The sequence below is a fragment of the Sinohyriopsis cumingii genome, chromosome 1, assembly GCF_028554795.1.
Source record: "Sinohyriopsis cumingii isolate HCF-2022 chromosome 1, ASM2855479v2, whole genome shotgun sequence".
Lineage (NCBI taxonomy): Eukaryota > Metazoa > Mollusca > Bivalvia > Unionida > Unionidae > Sinohyriopsis > Sinohyriopsis cumingii.
In genome coordinates this window covers 91770395-91793203 of record NC_142961.1, presented here as the reverse complement: position 1 = coordinate 91793203, position 22809 = coordinate 91770395, and the positions used below count along the sequence as shown (strand labels likewise).

The 22809-nt window shown below is 34.4% G+C and overlaps 1 non-coding gene across 1 annotated transcript; it reads left to right on the top strand.

Moving 5' to 3' along the window:
* Positions 1–1006: 1006 nt before the first annotated feature.
* Trnap-cgg (transfer RNA proline (anticodon CGG)) lies at positions 1007–1083 on the top strand. Its single transcript has one exon. It is a non-coding gene; the product is annotated as a tRNA-Pro (tRNA).
* Positions 1084–22809: the final 21726 nt, after the last annotated feature.

Sequence of the window (22809 nt, the reverse complement as noted above, 5' to 3'; positions counted from 1 at the left end):
TTTTGAGGAAATTCCGGATGTAAAACTGTAAGTATATTTTTTGCCATTCTTATCACCAGCTAAAGGAGACAGTTTACGCCTTTATAGCTTGCATGTTATTTTTTTGGTACCAAGCAATTTTATGAAATCTGGTGTCTATCGCAAATTCTGAAACAATGTATCAAAAAGTTAACGTGGAATGAAGCAGTTGGTATGTTGAAGTCCACGAAACATCTGCTTTAGTTCATTCAGAAACAAATTTAATCAACCAAAATGTATGCGCCTACTATACGAATGTACATGATTTGTTTACAAAGTAGTTCCTAATACACTATTGGGCACATGTGTCCTGCGCGTGGGTGCAATATGAAGGTGTGCAATATCGTAAAATATTGAACGATTCTGATAATGTAAAGTTAACGGAGAAAAAAAAATGAGCATATATATATATATATATATATATATATATATATATATATATATATATATATATATATATATATATATATAATGTTGTCTTCTTCATTCGAATTGATGATGACTTAATTTTTTATAATATCAAAGAAATCTTATTTGCTCAGACATTTTGCTATCCAAAGGAGCTGTTATAGAGCTGTTATTTCGTATTTCTTCCTTAATTTTCACTTGAAAGAAGAGGATTAATGATTCATTGCACGTTCCATAAATCTAATTAAATTAGTTCTTGTTGGAAAATGATGATCAACAGAATGGTGAGACAATCGAGGCTTTATACGATGCAAATTTAACTGCAAAATGTCTGTGCAAATGTTTTGGGGTCATGCAAAGACTGATGAAACTGTAAATTAATATTTCTCATCTCATTTCGTGATATGTCTGCGATAATCAAATTGTCAAAATTGTGCAAATGTCTGAACGCTGTATTAAATTTGTTCATATATTCAATTTAGGCAGCGTTCTACTCTTCCTAGGACTCGACGGTTACATTAGACTGGCAGCGAGCACTTGTTAATATGGAACACACACACACACACACACACACACACGGGACCGCTCCGGTGGCTTAGTGGTTAGAGCGTCCGCCTCGGAAGCGGTAGGTCGTGGGTTCAAACCCCGCCCGAGTCATACCAAAGACTTACAAAAATGGTACTAACAGCTGCCTCGCTAGGCATTCAACATTACGAGGTTAATGTTAAGGCTGGTGGGCCTGGTGTCAGGATAACGTGACTGGGTGGGACATCATGTTTTATGTCTGCGGCATTATGCCCTAGTGCTAACATCACTATAAACTGCCACAATGCAGACATTGTAGAGATATGACTGAAATTTTGTTTTAAAGCTACGTTAAAAATCCTAATTACACACACACGCTATCTAGGTCAAGAATATTCTGTCAAAACACAGATAATGCCCACATTTAGGACTAAATTCTTTCTGGCACGATTTATGTATCATGCAGTCACAAAGTATAACCTCTTCAAATTTTCTTTCCCATCTGCATCCATTTGATCTAACAGATTTGGAAATTGAGATTAGGACTATCCACGGAACATACTTTCTCATCCACTTTCTCATGTCTCTAAGATAGGGATATTCTGTCAAAACACAGATAATGGGCACGTTCAGATTAAACTCTTCTTGGCATGATTTGTGTATCAGGCAGACACAAAGTATAACCTTTTCAAATTTGCACCGTACAAAGATAAATGCAATTTTCTTTCCCATCCACATCCATTAGATCAAACACTTTTTTAAATTATGAACTTGGATTAGGACTATTCACGGAACATGCTTTCTCCTGTATCTAAAACAAAGAACATACTTTCTCGTGTATCTAAGACACTGAACATACTTTCTCGTGTATCTAAGCCACGGAAATACTTTCTCATATATCTAAGACACGGGAATAATTTCTCATGTAACTAAAACAGGCAACATACTTTATCGTGTATTTAAGACAGGAAACATACTTTCTCATTTATCTAAGACAGAATATTCTGTCTCGTGTATCTATGGAACGCACGTTTTCATGTAACTATTAACTGGGAACATACTTTCTCATGTATCTAAGGAAGGGAATATACTGTCTCGGGTAGCTATGGCAGGGAACATACTTTTTCAAGTAACTAAACAGGGAACATACCTTTTCGTATATCTAAGACAGGGAACATAATGTCTCATGTATCGAAGAAAGGGAATACATGTTCTAGTGTATCAATGACAATGAACGTACTTTCTCGTGTATCTAAGGCAGGGAACATACTTTCTCGTGTATCTAAAACAGGGAACATACTTTCTCATGTATCTAAGACAGGGAACATACTTGCTCATGTATCTAAGAAGACAGGGAACACAATTTCTCATGTATCTAAACCAGTTAAGATTGCTTTTCACCGAACATACTTTCTGATTTCTGTACGAATGATAGGAGGAAAATTAAACAATTTCGATAAATTAGCAGTGCGAATCTCCCATAGTTTTAATATTTTTGCATCACAAGATTCATGAGTTAATACTTGGCCCCAATTTTTGATGAACTCTCCATTGTCCTCTGTTAAATAAACAATTCCTTTCAAAATCAACATTACACTGGAAATATGTTTGTTTAACTTAGTTGCCGAAAAGCATTCTTTGGGAGTATGTATGTATGTATGTATGTATGTAGGTATGTATGTGTGTATGTATGTATGCATAAATGGTGTGGTTATGTGAGGGAAATTATACGTGCATAAGAACATAGGAATAGTCTTCCTATTTAGGGACCGATGGACGTACTAGTATAAATAGCTATAAGTCTGTGGAATAGACTGGGTAAGTTAATTTTCCTATATAGGGGCCCATGAATGTACTAGTATAAATAGTTATGTCTAATGAATAGACCATATAAGTTCATTGATATTAATCTGATGTTTTAGTAATTTATTTATGTATAAGCGGCGCCTCATCGCCCTTAAAACTGATTTAATTTTTAAATCTTCAAGTTGTGAACTGTATCTAAGCAGATACAGGCCATGAGCCATGACCTAAGAATGGATATATTGGTAACATCTGGTGATGCAAATTCTGTCTTAAAGGTTTTCAATTGGTACATGTCTTAACATTATATTCCTCTATGATTGTCATCTGTAGATGCTAGTTTATGGACTAATCTATAACTTCCAAAAATTCAATGTTTTCAGCTACATCAGGTAACTCTATTATCTATAATAAGCTGTATCATCTTCTTGGCAACTATTATACAACAGGTATAATCAGAAATAATTTAATTATATTTCATCAACAATTCATGGTCATTTGGGAATCAGACACTTTCTTGAACATATACGATAGCGAACAGGATGGCAAAGTGTACGTCAAGTGTATATTCTTCATTTCTTCACACATAAGAAGCACTACTTTGTCAGGAAATGTTCCTATACTATTATACTACTTGCTCAATTACCAGAAATTAAATAAAAATAGATTATCACTAAGAATGGATTATTTTTACATACAAAAAAGGGCTGTCTTGCAGACAATAAAAATATATTTTACATCAGTTCCTTTTGTGTTTGAAATTTTCACCGTGGCTATTGAAAGAATATAATGTGCCAGCACTTCAGTTGTCATACGATGTCTATTAAGGATCCCCAACAAAACAATGTCGTCTTCAGTGCATGCCTGTCTGAGGTCTGAGTTCATCTGAGGCTACGTCAACTCGCTAGACTACTGAGTTGTCTTTGCAAAGAAAAATCTTAAGTTGGCTCAAAAAAGCTATGTTGGGAATGTCTCTGCAAAGATACACTATGCATTGCTTCAAAAAGCTATGTTGGGAACGTCTCTGCAAAGATACACTATGCGTTGCTTCAAAAAGCTATGTTGGGAATGTCTCTGCAAAGATACACTATGCGTTGCTTCAGAAAGCTATGTTGGGAATGTCTCTGCAAAGATACACTATGCGTTGCTTCAGAAAGCTATGTTGGGAATGTCTCTGCAAAGATACACTATGCATTGCTTCAAAAAGCTATGTTGGGAATGTCTCTGCAAAGATACACTATGCATTGCTTCAAAAAGCTATGTTGGGAATGTCTCTGCAAAGATACACTATGCATTGCTTCAAAAAGCTATGTTGGGAATGTCTCTGCAAAGATACACTATGCATTGTTTCAAAAAGCAATGTTGGGAATGTCTCTGCAAAGATACACTATGCGTTGCTTCAGAAAGCAATGTTGGGAATGTCTCTGCAAAGATACACTATGCGTTGCTTCAAAAAGCTATGTTGGGAATGTCTCTGCAAAGATACACTATGCATTGCTTCAGAAAGCAATGTTGGGAATGTCTCTGCAAAGATACACTATGCGTTGCTTCAGAAAGCTATGTTGGGAATGTCTCTGCAAAGATACACTATTCGTTGCTTCAGAAAGCAATGTTGGGAATGTCTCTGCAAAGATACACTATGCGTTGCTTCAAAAAGCTATGTTGGGAATGTCTCTGCAAAGATACACTATGCGTTGCTTCAAAAAGCTATGTTGGGAATGTCTCTGCAAAGATACACTATGCATTGCTTCAGAAAGCAATGTTGGGAATGTCTCTGCAAAGATACACTATGCGTTGCTTCAGAAAGCTATGTTGGGAATGTCTCTGCAAAGATACACTATTCGTTGCTTCAGAAAGCAATGTTGGGAATGTCTCTGCAAAGATACACTATGCGTTGCTTCAAAAAGCTATGTTGGGAATGTCTCTGCAAAGATACACTATGCGTTGCTTCAAAAAGCTATGTTGGGAATGTCTCTGCAAAGACAAATCGTAGGTTTGTTTTTAAAAAAAAGCTGTGTTAAGGATATATCTGAAAAGATAAATCGTAAGTTATTTTAAGTGCTTTGCAAATATACATTGCAAGTTTGTTTGAGAAAGTTGTGTGCGGAATGTCTAACAAAAATAAATTGTAAATTTGAGAAAGCTGTGTTAGGAAAGCCTCTGCAAAGATAATTCTTAAGTTAGTTGGCAAAAAGCCATTTTAGGAATTTCTCTGCAAAGATATATTGTAAGCTGCAAATAGCTGTGTTAATATCTCTGCAAAGATACATTTTAAGTTTGTTTGAGAAAGCTGTGTTAGGAATGTCTCTGCAAATATACGTTGTACGTTTGTTTGAGAAAGTTGTGGATGCATCTGCCGAGAGATGTCTTATGAACCGTTCTAGATCTAATGACATTAATTGTCATGGTTGACTGAAACCGTCTGTAAGCTTAGACATAATTTATCGTGAATACGGGGACGTTATATTTATAAACCACAATCACCACTACGATCACAAGCACACGTCGCCACCCATTTTTGTTCGATTTTATTTGTTCATCCTTTGAAGCCGTTTGTTTAAATTATTTGGTCTGTGGACATGGATATTACTATCTTAAAACACGGATTTATTTGTCGTAAACGTCCACAAAATGTTACAAGGTTATTAGCTAAAAAACCCTTCGTGAAGTATTTATATAATACATACATAATGTACGACTTCTTTGCTCACATACTTTCGTGAAACCGACCCCTGGTTTACATTTGCATCAGGAAGTTCGTAGGATTTTCACGTTTTCAGTCGTTCATGATTTATTATGCATAAACAAAGTAAATATGCCGGCTTTTAAAGAGGGGTCAGTTTGTTTCCAGTCCCTCAATTATTACTAACAGACTATGTCTGATTCGAACATAAGAATCTGGTCATAACCTAAGTTTCCAAGTGCACCTTTTCCGATTGTCATGTCATCGCACTTGCAGTTATTTGATGTGAATACCAAGTACAGCTATTTATTATTTAATGTATTTTAAAGAATAAAATGTGTTTATTGCATGGGAGTTTTTTGAACTGAAGATAAGACATAAACAGATATGGCGAAAAGAAGTTGCACACAAATCCAGGCGTTTACTCCTTTAATACTTTACTGAAGGATTAAAATCTAATAAAGACCGAAACAAGTTTCTACCTACACTGCTTGAACTAAATCGTCGAGATTTTCAAAACCGAATAATCTAATTGTGGCATACATTTTCATTGGGTACTAAAGCAAGAAATAAACTATGCCACGATGTTCGATATGTTTAGTTCAAGTTAGATGTTATTACACTGCCATCAAAAATTTTCTTCACATCGTGCGTTTGTTTTACCATGAAGCTTCTGTTAGAAAGGCGAGTTTACAAGAAAAAGAAAAGTAGCAATAGACCAACATTTGTTGGCATTGTTATATTAGACTGCTAAATGGTAAGTGAGATAATAAATTAAACGAGTTTGAAGCAAATTTCCTAAATTTTATTCCTGAAATGCAGAGACCTTCTCTGATATTCACAAAGGATGATGGGAAGAATAATCTGGAAGCGCTTTAACTTCATTTTATTTTATCGACTCCTATGGGCAGCCCTTGCAGCCAGTACATCCGTTATTCATTAGTATTATAAAATATCATTTAATTACTAAAATGACACGAAAATACTGTAATATGTTTACCCCCAAATTAACGGATATAAAAGTTCACACCATGCTTAATCGAACACACGGGGAGAAAGAAAGTGAGGGGAGTGGGTGGGGCGGAGCATCTTCTCACCAACATTTTGTACGAAATACATCAATTTGTTTCAAGGTCAAAGGAGTACCTGTAATTAGTTCAGCGAGATTAGGTTTCAGAGCATAAAGAAGCTTACTATACAACTGGAAGCGAGTTCTGAAGCGACGCTTTCTTATTGTTACGACTGCGCAGGGAATTGCAAATCCAAAACAATGTAATGACAATACAGTCGCTTGACTTACATGACCTGGTAATTGGTGCATACCTAGCCTTCTTCAGGTATATCATGCAAATAAATTCTTCTGAAGTAGTCAGCACATATGACTTTCCCAACAAATGTGCAAAGTCACCCAACTTAATTTTTGTAAGTCCTCTTATTCTCTCTTAACTTGAGAGGATTCATGTTTTTGAAATTATTCATTGGAATTACAAAGTGTTCATTATTACTTTCAGACTAAATCGCTATTTTGGGATTATAGTGAATTCATTTAAAGACATTTTGGATTATATCATTGAGATACAGCAAAACTGTTCCAGGCTATTGGTACATCAGCACATCTAAGATTGGAATTCATTTGGAATGCCACTGGAATTAATTCAGAATACTCTATACTTTTGGACGTGTGATATAACTTTTAGAACTATTTCTAATTTAATTCACGAAACTGTGCGTTCTTTTAAATGTTTGCTTTGTATTAGGTGAAAATAAATAAATATTTTTTTAATTTAACAAAACCTTTTGGTTTTCGCTCTATTCTGTTACTTAGTTTGAGACGATATGTTTGTAAGAATTGTCTGTAATTATATGTAACTTTCCTCCTTGCAGATGGCGTAGCTTAAAACTATTTATGCTTGAAAAATAACAACTTATTTAAAACATACAGTCGTGCATATACTTTTTCGACTTGCGATGGCATCATTGATGTCTTTGATTTGAAATGAGAAAAAGATAAATCGAAGATGAGATTCAACAGATTCAACTTTTTTTTCGTGGCCATTGTTATTTTAAATTAAGAATTGTGCAGGTTGTAAGACTAGCGACGAATACTTATGCAGATTTAGGAAAATATTAAATTAAGCTTGACAGATCCAAATGAAGCCTCTTCTTTGCTAATTCATTAAATTTCTCTCTCTCTCTCTCTCTCTCTCTCTCTCTCTCTCTCTCTCTCATGCACGCACGCATGCACGCCAAAAAATTAAACAAACTGACCTGAGCCTGAATGTCTTCCCTCCAGGTACAAATTGCAGGTGCTGTTGTTGACATACATAATTTCTACTTGTTTAAAATTCCTCTAGTCAAAGTTTGAAATCTTTTAATTTGTATTTTTAAACAACAAAACAGTACCTCATATATGCCCTTATAAAGGTAATATCGGTATAGCAACTGAGGATACAACCAGGAAACTTATATCTATTTATATCTATTGTTATATATATTCGATTTAATTTATACCTGATTTAATTTAATTGACTGTAAGTTTTAAAATCTTTTTATCTTTAATTTCAAAACATGTCAAAGTAATGTAATTTTGTTTTCTAGGAATTTGATACTTTCCACAAAAAATAGTTTGACCTGTTTGTTTAGTCGTAAACACCGAACTTTGTATCTTTTGCTGACCTAGTTCCTGGCCTTGATTGAGAATCAAGTAAACAACTTGTTTGTTTTAAAATTCATTCTTAATGTGTGAATGATAATAGTGAGATCGAGACTGTACTGGAATACGTGACCTTAGACTTGTAAATAGTTTTCTAAATTGTTCTAGAATGTGATCACGTGACCCTCATACAGGTATCTGTTTTGCGCATTATTTGTCTGTATAACTTTTGTCTATAGAGAAATGGTTTGGGCTTTTACCTTGGACTCTGTAAAGTGTTTGTTTGTGACCAGCTTAGAGTAACATTTTAATTTTTATTCAAATTATTTGGATTTTTAAAGATTAATTCTTCCCCCTTGAAATATTTGAGTGCTCATACAGAATTATTGGACAAGGACATTTCTTTAAATTTTATTCGGAAATTCAAACACTGGAATACTGTTTGTGAATCAGCAAAGAACTTTAGACACATCTGTTCTATAAAGGCTATAGCATACGTCATCGCCTTCCATTTTGGATTTTTCGTCGGGACTTGAACTTCAGTTCATTAGAAAATTTCATTACTAGGACTTCTAACATTTAATTCGTGGTTTAGTCTTGGATTATTTTTGGATTTGGTTCTTAAAACCGTAAGTTCTTATTTTTTTATTGTTTTTCCTAGGAAATAAAATGTTAAATTTTTCAAAGCTTGTTGTTTTCACTCTTTCTTTGTTACTGTTTATTAGAGCCTAAACATGTAACAATAAGACTATGTCTATGTTGAAGTAGGCAAAAAAGCAATACTTTGCCTTCCAACTATTTTTTCCATGATGCTTTGCAAATTTCCGATAAGGCCCATTGAACATTATTGTTGATGTAGCTAAAGTTTTCAACGATAAATGTAAATGTAAAACTCTACTTTCAATTTTGCTGAATTCATGAAACCAGATGGATAAAATAAATGTATTATGTCTGTCGCAGAGAGCAACTGCGATATAAACGTTTTAAAAAATCATTGTTGTGCTGAAAAATATAAAATACTGTTAGAAAATGAAGCACCATATCCAAAGAAAGTAATCAATAACGTTACCAAACCTTGGAAAGAGTTTAATTGACTACGTAATGCACCAACACCAAATACCCATCGGTCGTTAAGTTATCGGAAATAACTTATTCTTTCATATCTAGAATCTTAGACAGAAATACTAGCTAAGACAATTTGTATCCTTAAGGTAGGTTTGAGAAAGCTTAAATATTTTAAAACTGTTCATTTTCGAGTTCAGATAAATCAAATAGTCTATCTAATCCAACATTTGAACATCTATCCCAAACGACATTTGTACATCCTATTATAAGCCTAATATATGAGAAGAAAATTATATCTCAGGATTTTCTTCTTAGCTTGTATTTGAGGAATCTTAAAATATTTGTCAATTTATATGATTTTTAAAGTATATTTTCAGTATGCATACTTCAACTGCACGTATTACTAAAGTTAAGGACCGCTCCGGTAGCTAAGTGGTTAGAGCGTCCACCTCGGATGCGGGAGGTCGCGGGGTCGATCCCCGGCCGAGTTATACCAAAGTCTTATAAAAATCGTACTAGCAGCAGCATTAAAAGGTTAGTGAATGAAAAATTGTTAAAGCTACGTTAAAAATCCAAATCTCTCTCTCTCTCTCTCTCTCTCTCTCACACACACACACACATTCAATTTAACGCTTTAACGTTTGCGATCGACATAATAGTTAATGATTCCTTTTGAAATTTGAATTTGATAAAGAGTGGGTTATATTTCTTTGCTAAAAACATGATTTCGGCTTTTGCTGGATTAAAGATTATAAATCATTGAGTTATCCAGTTATTTAAAGTTTCTGCGTCAGCATTAAATATGTATTAGATATCTTGCATATTTTTGGAGACAATAAGAATCGAAGAACAGAACCCTGAGGCAACGCAGCTGAAACAGACTTATTGATTCATGTATGTTTATTTCACAACAGCAGTTGTGATCTATCGAAGATACAATTTGTAAAACAATCAATTAGATACAATTATATTCCATAGAATTTTTAAAATTTATGAATAAGACCTTTATATGAAACATATTCAAATGCTTTATATAAATAATAAAATATTACACACGTATTCACCACGATCGAGAGCATCACGAATACCGTGATACATATCTATCAGATGTTACACGATTGAGCAACTTAGACGAAGATATTTTTAAATAAGATTATTGTCATGCAAGTAATCCTACGATTCAATTATATAATGTTTTGGCAGAAGTTAGATTACAAACAAACTTTATACAAAATGTTTAATGAGTCTCAGAAAATGTCTTAAAACTCAGAAGTGAAGGTTTATAATAAAACTACACCTAAAATGATTAGCAATGATTTAACCCTTCTGTAATCTTCATTAGTAAAAATTAAAATCTAAAGTAGCTTTGAACCTTTGATCTTTGTTTAAAATTTTATTCAGTCAACACTTTCGAAAGAAAGTATTCAGTATATTCATTTGTACCTAAAATCCGAGCCTTTTTTATTGAAAAGAACGGTGAATTCATACTGTCGCAAAACCAACGAAAGTTTTATATAGGTCGGGTTTCTATACTACTTGCTACATTTGTTAAGGCACGTTGTTGATTGCTTTTACCAATCAGGAAAAAAAAAAGAATAGTGGGAAAATGGCTGTGAAGTCCTGTCATGCGGTTTAGTATAGTGTAAAATGTTTGTATAGTTTCCACATTCTTCGTGAAGCATTATTGAAGTGTGGTATAAGAGACCTCGAACAAAAAGCCGCTGGATGAGTCTGTTAATCAGTTTTTGATTTCACTATTTGTCGATACGCAAAATTTCACTGCCAGTTTGAATCGATAATTATGTTGATCTTGCAATTTAAGTGACAAGGTGTTTCTTTATATGCAGAATGCATGAAAATGATCTTCATTGAAACATTAGTGTAAACACATTCAATGAATCCCCACCCCCACCCCTTGCTTGGTTCTAAAATTCAGGATCAAAGTTTTACCTTAAGTATTCTTTTTACTTCTGACTTTTACCAGTATTAAATTACTTCATAATGCAATATAAACGGTCATAAGCTATATTATCTATCTCAGAAATAATATCTAAATGAGCTAATGTACACTGAAAATCGCGAGAGAATGCTAAATATTATATTTAATTACATTTATAGGCGTTTCAGACTTTGTCCGTTCGTTATATGTTCAATATTTTTGTTTGTTTTGATGGTTTAAAGGTTTAGTTATTTATTCTAAAGTTATTTAGAGTGTCGGTGTCTAAAGGATTATAGTGTTCAATTCCCACTACCGCATAACTCTGATAACAATCGTGTTACTTCACTGAATATGGATGTTTACTCTACTAGTATCGACACGACAGAACCTTCAAAGTTGTGTTGTGTACATTTTAAAACTACGTTAAAAATCCGAAAATCCAAATCATACACACACACACATATATCTTCATAGTGTTGGAAAATACTGACAGATGTACATACTGACAAGAGTACATATTTATTTAAAAATGTTGGAAATTAAATTGGTAAACCTGATATTTATTTCCAAATATGCAGTTATGGCTTAATTTTATTTTCAGTATTTCTTTCTTAATCAAAAACATTGCAAGGCGAGAGACGAGTTAGTGAAAAAATATTTAACTATTTTTTTGTGTATATTGTTCTTCAGTGCTATTTATGCCGAATTCCCCTAAAGATTTTCTAGAAATGCTGATTGTCTTTCTTGAATACGTACAAGAGTCTTCGAGATTTTGGTGCGGCAATCTCGCTAAATATCCCAAGGGTATATATCCTAACTAAGCAATAACTGCAGACGTAATGACGTTTTGCTCGCGTACAAAGCTTTCTTTCACTGATTTACCTCTACAAAGACTTTCCTAAACAGTAATATTTTCCACGAATAATCCACGAAGTCACACATTGTATTCCCATTGCTATCTTGTGTCAACTGCTTCAAAATAATACACTCATTAGTTTCTGTACCAGGCAAAGAGATCATTGATAATTCAATAAACCAGACTCAAATTAAGACCAAAGTTTGACCACGCAGCTAAATGTTGTCATGCTCAACCTCTCAAATTATAGTTATGTTTTATTCAGAGATATGGAATAGACACAACAAGACAACAATAAGGCAGCAGTTTTTTTAGGTCCAATTGGTATACTGTTCAGTTCATTAGGTCCAATTGGTATACTATTCAGTTCATTAGGTCCAATTGTTACACTATTCAGTTCATTAGGTCCAATTGGTATACTATTCAGTTCATTAGGCCCAGATGGTATATTATTCAGTTCATTAAGTCCAATTGATATACTATTCAGTTCATTAGGTCCAATTGGTATACTATTCAGTTCATTAGACCCAGTTAGTATATTATTCAGTTCATTGGGTCCAATTGGTATATTATTCAGTTCATTAGGTCCAGTTGATATACTGTTCAGTTCATTAGATCCAGTTAGTATACGTTTCTGTTCATTAGGTCCAACTGGTATACTATTCAGTTCATTAGGCCCAGTTAGTATATTATTCAGTTCATTAGGCCCAGTTGGTATATTATTCAGTTCATTAAGTCCAGCTGGTATATTATTCAGTTCATTAGGCCCAGTTGGTATATTTTTCAGTTCATTAGATCTAATTGGTATACTATTCAGTTCATTAGGTCCAATTGTTATACCATTCAGTTCATTAAGTCCAATTGTTATACTATTCAGTTCATTGGGTGCAATTGTTATACTATTCAGTTCATTAGGTGCAATTGATATACTATTCAGTTCATTAGGTGCGATTGGTATACTATTCAGTTCATTAGGTCCAATTGTTATACTATTCAGTTCATTAAGTGCAATTGGTATACTATTCAGTTCATTAGGTGTAATTGGTATACTATTCAGTTCATTAGGTGTAATTGGTATACTATTCAGTTCATTAGGTCCAATTGGTATACTATTCAGTTCATTAGGTCCAATTGGTATACTATTCAGTTCATTAAGTGCAATTGGTATACTGTTCAGTTCATTAGGTGTAATTGGTATACTATTCAGTTCATTAGGTCCAATTGGTATACTATTCAGTTCATTAGGTCCAATTGGTATACTATTCAGTTCATTAAGTGCAATTGGTATACTGTTCAGTTCATTAAGTGCAATTGGTATACTATTCAGTTCATTAGGTGTAATTGGTATACTATTCAGTTCATTAGGTCCAATTGGTATACTATTCAGTTCATTAGGTGCAATTGGTATACTAATCAGTTCATTAGGTCCAGTTGGTATATTATTCAGTTCATTAGGCCCAGTTGGCATATTATTCAGTTCATTAGGTCCAACTGGTATATTATTCAGTTCATTAGGCCCAGTTGGGATATTTTTCAGTTCATTAGATCCAATTGGTATACTATTCAGTTCATTAGGTCCAGTTGTTATACTATTCAGTTCATTAGGTCCAATTGTTATACTATTCAGTTCATTAGGTCCAGTTGTTATACTATTCAGTTCATTAGGTGCAATTGGTATACTATTCAGTTCATTAGGTCCAATTGGTATATTATTCAGTTCATTATATCCAATTGGTCACGAGTAGGATATAGAGGTCTTGAAGTAGCATACTGTTATGCGCTACATAACGTTTCCATTAAAATGCCTTAAATATTGCCTTCCATCATGGACCACACTGAATGTCTATCCTAACTCATGGACTACTTTATTCATCGACAGGATTAAACAGAATAGCAAAATCGTTTTAATTTCATTCATAGTTTTAAAATGTTTTCACAATAATTAAGATAAACATCAACTGTAAGTCATTTGTTTATTCTCTGTCTTGATGAATCTTGTTGATTAATGTGGACTATATTTTTTTACCTGTTCATCGTAATGTATCATTCAGCAAGCTATATGCAGTTCACAATTCAGACGCTGTTTATTACCATTATCGTAGCAATTTCAACCACTGGCATTTGAAAGATAAAATGTATTTGAACGTCTTCGAAAGTTTACACTAAATAATCATTAACTTTTTAAGTAGTATCACAGAGTAAGGGAATTTTTAAGGTCACAGCAGTGTTCATAATAAGCCATTTTTACTTCGGTCCTTTGTTCGCCCACAAATGTGAGAACAAATTCGTCATTCTGTTTCAGTCTATGATAGGAAACTTCCTCCCTCGGATCAAAATTTTGCGTCGGGCACTCTGCACACCCTCTGGCCTGACGCAAAATTCCGACCCTCGGGTTGAATTTTCCTATCCACACTGATGCTTATGATTGATTCTTTTATTCTCTATGTGGAGTTAATTTCATTCCAAAACCTTCTTGCGCTACTGCATTGTGTGGGTGTTTCTTCATCAGCCTAGCCGAGGATAATAACTCTCCAAAAACACTGTGCTAATCATTTCAGGCAATTTGGACGTAGAGTATATCTTGCCAGCCTGAATAACGCAGCAATATCTTCGAGCCTGAAAATGTCAGAACTCATTTATTAAACTTGCGTTATCAATGAATAGAATAATATTATAGTCTAGATACACCATGAAAAATTTGACAGGAACGTGAAAATTTGTTTTAAAACAAACTCTTACATCTGGAGTTTGGCTATGTCTTAAAGAGATCCAGTATAACAAAAGAGTTACAAATTTAATTTGTTTTGCAATTGATTTCGTACCAAAATCAGAGCATTTAAAAATAGTTTTGATAGATAACCATCACTTTAGCTTCCCCAAGCGCTCTCCGTTACGGATCAGTGCCATCTCACCTCTGTCTGCGTGGGTTCGAGTCTAGGATTCAGCTAATGTGGGTATGTGAGAAAGCTTGCCAGTAGCTTCTCGTGGGTCGGTGGTTCTTCCCGGGGTTTTCCTGGGTTCTTCCTCCACCATTAATACTGGCCGCCATGCATAGCCTATCGTGTGCTGAAAAATGGCGTTAAATCCCAAAATAATATAACATAACAGGATGTGTGGTGGGCTGGGAGATTTTGAAATGTCGATTCCTAGTTACCACAATTCCGCAATTAGTGATTTGTTTGCCCAAATCAATTGTTAACGACAATACTGAGACTTCATATAGAATTATTTATTTATGTGTTCGTGGTATGCAGACAGGACAGGCTACCTCTTTGTGACCCTGAATTTCTAATCCGAGTCAAGAGAAATGATTTTTTTTTCCTGTGGAAAAAAACTAACAATACCATAATTTTATTTGATCCCTTTATATTTTGAATAGTGATTTAAACCCATAATGAAATGCATAATCAGGTTACCTATGTATTTAACTTTTTTTTCTCAAATCGAATTTAGTCTTTAAAACACAGGCCATAACAAAAACTGTTAAATTTTAATTTTTGCCGCTCATGATTTATGTGCATCACGCTTTGTCAAGGAAATGGACATTAATATCCAAATAACTAAGCCACAAAAAAAAATGCTAACGCCGAACCTAAAAATAAACTGTATTGATTGTTCTCTAATCTAGGCTTAGACAGACTTTATTAAGTTCAACGAAGCGATAATCCAGGTATGCCCTGGGAAAGGAAAATGCTGATCTTACTGCGCATTTGTCTCCAAAGACGCTGGTTTTTGTGCATAAAAATAACAATTCGAGAACACAAAAGCTTTTAAAACATTCTGCAGAAATTATCTACACATTTTCTTAATAGGTCATAAAGCTGGAACTGCACCTATAATTGGAGCCTATACTAGCATCAAATAAGGCATTTATTTACGTTTTGAAAATTTCTCGACTTCAAAAGCACATATTACCATACAGAACGGTTCAGTTCCATATCATAATCAAATTCTATTATTTTAACAATAAATCGTAGAGGTACTCGGCTGTGGTTTATGCACAAAATTTGCCTTTTTAAGTATTATGTAAGTGCGTTTAAAACCTGTAATGCTTTATGGTCATTAAGAAAATGTACCATACTACATCATGTCACGAATAGCTCAATAGTTATAGTGAATACTAAGTTTCTCAGAGTAGTCAGCGTGCATACACGTTGCCCTAGAGTAGTCAGAGTGAATACATACTGCATATTAGTCCCTAGGCCAGATACAGTTGGATAGGCCGAGTAAAACTTTACTGCATATTAGTCCCTAGGGCAGGTATAATTGGATAGGCCGAGTAAAACTACTGCATATTAGTCCCTAGGCCATGTAGATGCTGATTCGCACTTTGAAAGTAATTCTGTATGGATGTAATATATATAACAAGCTCAGAAGTTCAACATAGCGTAACATTGGCGTGCGTCAGTTATTAAAAAAAGCAACAAAAGAAAAGAACGCATTTACCTGTCTTGATCAAAAGCTCTATTCTGCAAAATTATTGCCCTGTGTTTTGTAACTCCTGCTCGTGAATAAATTATGAAACGGGTTCGCAATGAAGGTCTGCGATTATATACGTTCCAGGAATTGTTATTAAAATATATGACGCGGTAAACACTTCTTAGATCCAGCTTGGGGTATAAACTTTTCATATTTTTTTTTTTTTAATCCTAGAAATCCTGATCTTGTCGCCCATATTGAACTCATTTCTGAAAAATAACATGCAGTCAAAATTCTCATTGTCGCTAGACTGTATTGGCGTCATTCCAGAACTCCTGTGTCTCGTATTATTGTACTTGTTCACTAGGGACTAGAACACGTCTGTGTTTTTGCTCGCTGATTTTTTGTGTGAAGTGTTTGCGCATCACATTGTTAACGTGCAACTGAATATTTCAACGACAATCAGTTTGCCTTCATTAAACGTATAATGCTTATGTATTTTCTTTTTTCAAACGTGTCATTGTGAAATTCATCGCCATGATCCACCCAATGTTGGCTTGTGTGGCAAAGGTGTAAAACATCAATGAATAGCAACTCTTGTGTTGTTTTTCAGTGGCAAGCGTCATGCATACTTGCTAAACTCGTTAATAATATTCGGCAAATATTTGACTCCACCATTAGTTCTATATGCGGAGAGTACAAATGCTTTGCCTGCCTTGCATAAAGCATCGTTAGAACAAGGATGCATATATATTTGGCAAAAATAAAAATCTTGCCCGACCTGCTTATATGTCAAAAAACAGTTAGCTTTTCCATGTAACCGCTTGAGTTGGTCTTGCCAAAGCTAGATTGTCATTTGCTAAAAACGGCTCACAGCGACGTTATAACAGTATGTCCGTTTTTGGTTTAAGATTACATTTATTCAAAGCTGCCACTATTCTCTCTGCATGCTAAGCTCCACCAAGCCGTCTTTATACTCGACGTTTAGAGAAAAGGTATTTCGAAACAAGCTTGACATTGGCTTTAGACGAAAGTATGTCAGTGACTCTTAGATAAGAAGCATTCCAGCTAGCCATTGTCAAGAGTTGCATAAGAGTTGAAGTCTAGTGAGAAGTCTAATGCGGAATTTCTTTTGTATCGTGATGTCGTAAATTAAATACAGTAACGATCGTAAGCTGAGATATCAACATGTCGAAACTAAGATAAATAATAAACAAAACCGAGCCCTGCACCAGTAACATATTTTTGTTGGCGTAACATGGTAGCAGCTCAAATGAGTCAAAAATTCAACAGTCCAATATGTTCAAGAGCGGTCAAAAAAGTTTCGATATATCTATGTAGACTGTTCATACCAAACGTTTTATGCATCGTTGTCCTCTGCCACTTTTTTCTGTCGCGCCAGCTATCGCTCCACTTGCTGCCGCAAGAAGTGACAGGATTGTTGGCAACGCGCCACTAATGTACGATACCCGCTTGACAGACAGTTTGAGCCAGTAATATAACGTTTTGGTGCATTAAAAACTAAATTATGGGTTGGGAGGGGGTTACGCCAGAGGGAACATGCTGTCCTTAATGAAATTCGTTGTTTCCAAGTTTGATAGACACTCCTGACTTTTTTGCGTGTTGCAATCGACTGCTGTTGTGATATCTTCAAAATGACTTTAGCAAAAATATAATTGAAATAAATGTTTTAGACAATAATTTACATTTATTTGCTAATAGCGCCTGGCGTGAGAAACCTGTCAGCAGTGATCACGGCATTAACGTTATAATTCGTTGCTGAATTATTGTTTTATGTTCCTCTTGACTTTGACATCCGCCATATAATCTTCTGTACGTTATATATGCTCTCAGACATCAAAGTGATAATACAGTGTAATGGTTGGCAGTGTCCTCTTTAGATATTTGTGTTACCGTCTCAACTTCCTGACTTTTCCACAGCTTCCTAAAGCATAAATTACGCGCTAGAATACATTATGTGTGTTCTAGTCTAAGTCACATTCGAGTTCGAGTTCAGGATACTGACTTCTATTTATTCTAACAGCAATTTGAGTGAGTCCCATGTTGTCGAATTGTTCCTGAAATGCATCCTGAAACGATACAAATATGTTATCAGAAGCTCTCGGCCATGCTAAATAGCTATTCGCCAGGTCGCTGATAACTATACTGCTAAATAGAAGACACTCTTGTAATATCGTAGTAAAACCCAAAAGCTTAGTGGTAAAAACATACATTCTTCGTGGTGATAATCACTGAGTTCGCGCCTTGCTGCAAAACCGAGATTATAATTTATATTTTCTGGATTAGCATCGGCATTACGAATATTTTGTCAGGATTTTGTCATATTTATAACCAGAAAACAATATCTTTAATTGAATTTGAATTCAAGACCTGGTCCTTTTTTTTATAAACTTAGAGGTTCTGAACGCGACCTTCTTTATGAATTTGATCAAGTTTTCCATTAAAAAATATCACTATTCAGGGCATTTTGTTGCATCATAGGTCGTGCGAGAGTTTGTATATAAAGAAAGCTTTGTAAACAATTATTCATTTATATTTTAATTTCAGTCTGTGGAATAATTTTTAGTTGTGTTCAGGTATGATTCGAGATGAATTATTTATTTCAATTATTCATTGGAATTACAAAGTGCTCGTTGACTTTTTGGACTAAAACACTATTTGGGGATAATTAAGGACTCATTCAAAAACACTTTGGATTATACATTTGTGGTACATCCATAATATTGATACATCATTCAATACTATTGTTACTGCACCACATAAAAGAGTACTGACATTCAGTCCGAATATTCTATATATTTTCACTTATAATCGAACATTTAGGATTTTATGGGATTCAGTTCACAACGCTTTAGCTGTCTTTATATCATAACTTTGTCTTCTAGGGAAGTAGACTGTTTCTGAATTTTCCTAAACTTGTTGGTTTCGCTTTTTTTAGTTACTTGGTTTGAAACCATACAGTCATAACATAACTGGAGGCTCGTCCGGGATTGAATTCATTTAAAACATTTCAGAGGTGTTAATATTGTCTTAAAATAGTCTTTAAAATTTAAATTTACATTGTTTTGGAATTTTTATTGTCCCTGATAAGGATTTGAAATTCACACATATAAGACATCTTTAGTAAAATCAACAAGTTTTCATAATCTCATCTAATGAAGTGAATATTGTTTCAAATTATTACTGTAAGGGATTCGAGTATAATATAAATTATTACTGTAAGGGATTCGAGTATAATATAAAGGACAAGTTGGTTGAGCTTGTCAGACATTCTGCTATTTCGGAAATAGCAGCATCTTTAACAAGGCAAGCAGATGGAATTGGACTGAACAAAGCTTCGGGTTCTGATAGAAACGATGGAACTGCACATCCAGAAAGGGGAAAAGAACAGGCAAATGGAGAGAGAGAGAGAGAGAGAGAGAGATAAATACAGAGACATAGAGAAGAAAGATAAATACAATTGTATAGAGAAGAAAAGGAGAGGTATAGAGAAAAAGAAGCGAGAGAAATACAGAGAGAGAGAGAGAGAGAAACAACTGCAGATGCAAAAAGAAAGAGAGATATGCAATGTAGATTAAAAATTGCCAGGCGGAAAGTACTCCTCGTATTACACACAACTTCAGGTTTTGATGTTACCATACATGTTAGGTTAGTAAGTCGTTTTTTAAGAAAAGTAATAGATAAATAATTTCCTGAGTAATAGAGATTTGCCGAAATCTTTAGATAGCCAATAAGTGAATTGGGCTTTATAATTACAGAGTTTACTTTTTGACAAAGCTCGAGAAATCTACACTTCATTATCAGTGCAACAAAGGACTGATTATGACGTGGATAAGAAATGTATATTGAATGATTAGGAGCTGGTACCAGAGGATATCGACAGCGGTTTAGGAATTGTTGAAAAGAAACTGGACAAGCTCATGTCGAATTTTCCAGGGAAAAGGACAACTTTTTGATAGATGGTGCTAAGCCAAGAGGGTTGATCAAGAGTTCGAAATCCTCAGACAGCTCATATAAATTGAAGACTTCACGAATCTCGACCTTAGTGATGATAAGGCCAACCTTCAAATGATAGAAACTTTGGTAAATGCTGCTGATGATTATTCCTCGATTCACAAAGTTTCATATCAGTCTCGTATGTGATAGAAACCGGTATATTTCCCCTAGTACCCTACAAATCAATCTGTGTCATGTATGTATGTATGTATGTACGTATGTATAGTCATTTAATGTAAGGAAGCTAGGGGTTAGTTATTACAGCACTTCCATAGGTGCACAACGTTGATGAAGGGAGAGAGATCATAAAACAATTTTTAAATTGTTCCAAATCATTGCTTTGTTGATTAAACATTTATTATTGAGTTGGACACATCAAAGTTCGACATTAGAAAAGAGGACTAGTGGACTAGTATTCATTCCAGAAATTAATGCCTATATTATTATAGTGTTATTATTATTGTGTTTATTTATCGCTTTTCGTTTCAAGTGATTGTATAAAGATGATTATCAGTGTAAATGTAATCCTGAGGAGAATGAGTTTTAAAAAAACAAAAACATTTATCCTGTCCAAAGTTAGAAACCATTTATAATATTGGAATATTGCAGCATTTTATCTTCTTTGGGGAGATAAAAAAAAGTATGAGTTTAGTTAAGAATGTAAACATATCGTTTTGTACTAAAGCTTTCCTTCACTGAGTTACATCTATAAAGTCTCTCCTTAACAGTGGTATAATCCACGAAGACACCCATAGTATCTCTATAGCTATCCATCTTGTATCGAATGCTTCAAACAATACACTCATTAGCCTCTATTCCAGGCAAAGAGATGATTGATTATTCAGTTCATTAGACTCTGATCAAGAGATCCAAGTTCGACCACGCAGCTAATTATTGTCATGCGAGTCATCGTCTGCACTCATCCTCTCGTAAATTATAGTCAAGTTATATACGGAGATCTGCAATAGACACAACTAGAGAACTACAACACAATAATTAATTAGGTCCTTGTGGATGATATATGTTGGACATGTAGGTCTTAGGGTAACTTATTGTTCTAAGCTATATAACCTTTCCGTCATTGAAATTATTAGCAATTGCCATGCTTTGTCACAAATTGATCAATGCACAGAGTAATTACACAATGCATTAGAGTAGTCAGAGTAAATACACAGAGCCTCAGAGTGGTTAGAATAAATGCATAGTGTATCAAAAGCAAATTCCATTATACATACATACATACATATATATATATATATATATATATATATATATATATATATATATATATATATATATATATATATATATATATATATATATATATATATATATATATATATATATATATATATATGATTTATGAAATGATATATGGAGAGACTATTGTATGCATGTAGGTAGGTAGGTAGATATGAATGGATCCATTGATGAACAGAGAAATGGTCTGTCTTAATAGTTTTCCTTTCCTCAGCTTTATCTTCAATCAATCTTTCCATATGCAAATAAGCAACATCTCTGCTTGGTCGGCATGGCTCATTTCAGTTGTTGAGTTCTTCGCTAGTGGGTCTTTTTCAACAAATTTAGTACAGTGTTATGAAACGCATTGTTACAAAATTGTCCCCTTTAAAACTGTATACCAAGTCAGATGGTCGCTCTAAACACATTAACCCCTAGAGGTGTTTTGTCATTTTCCTCTGAAAATCTAGTAGGAAACACATTTTGAAAGCTATTTTTGAGTAGATCCGAAAACACCGAATCCCAGGTGATCTTTCAGTAACATACTGCCTAGCTGTGTTAGAAACATCGTTTTTCATTGGTTTTTTGGCTTGCGCATGAGCAGAAGGGTAAAAGTTGGAGTTCATTCTTTTTCTTTTTTTTTGTTGCTAAACGGAGCCATTATTTTTGTATCGAGACCACACTTTATTCCAAATGCCCATCTCATCCTACTTTTTGTAAAGGTTCATCAGTCTGTTTGCAGTTCATACCGGTTTGCCTTAAATCTGAGACCAAAAAGTCTAAAATCCGGACATAAAATCGGATTCCGACCACGGGCGAATTTTGAGTAGAAAAAGTCGGGTCCAAAAAATGAGTTTTTTTATCTGTATTTTGTAGTGCAACTAGATATTCCAGATTATCTGGTATCATGGTAGAGCTACATCTGTCTACCTTTCTGTAATACCACCCACTTTAGCGTATCTTGTATCTTGCATGACCGTGATGCTACAGAGCTCGGCAGTAGGCTACTACCTCCTGCCACGTTCACTCGTCGCTAGGGGTTAATGTGTTAAATTGTGATAAATAATTCGTTCACTCAGGCGGGAATATGACCCCCTGTCATGTTGAGAAAGATTTGTAAAACATGAAGAATTACCAATCGTACTCCTGGATTGTTTTGTTTCTTAATATCTGCCATGCTGGAC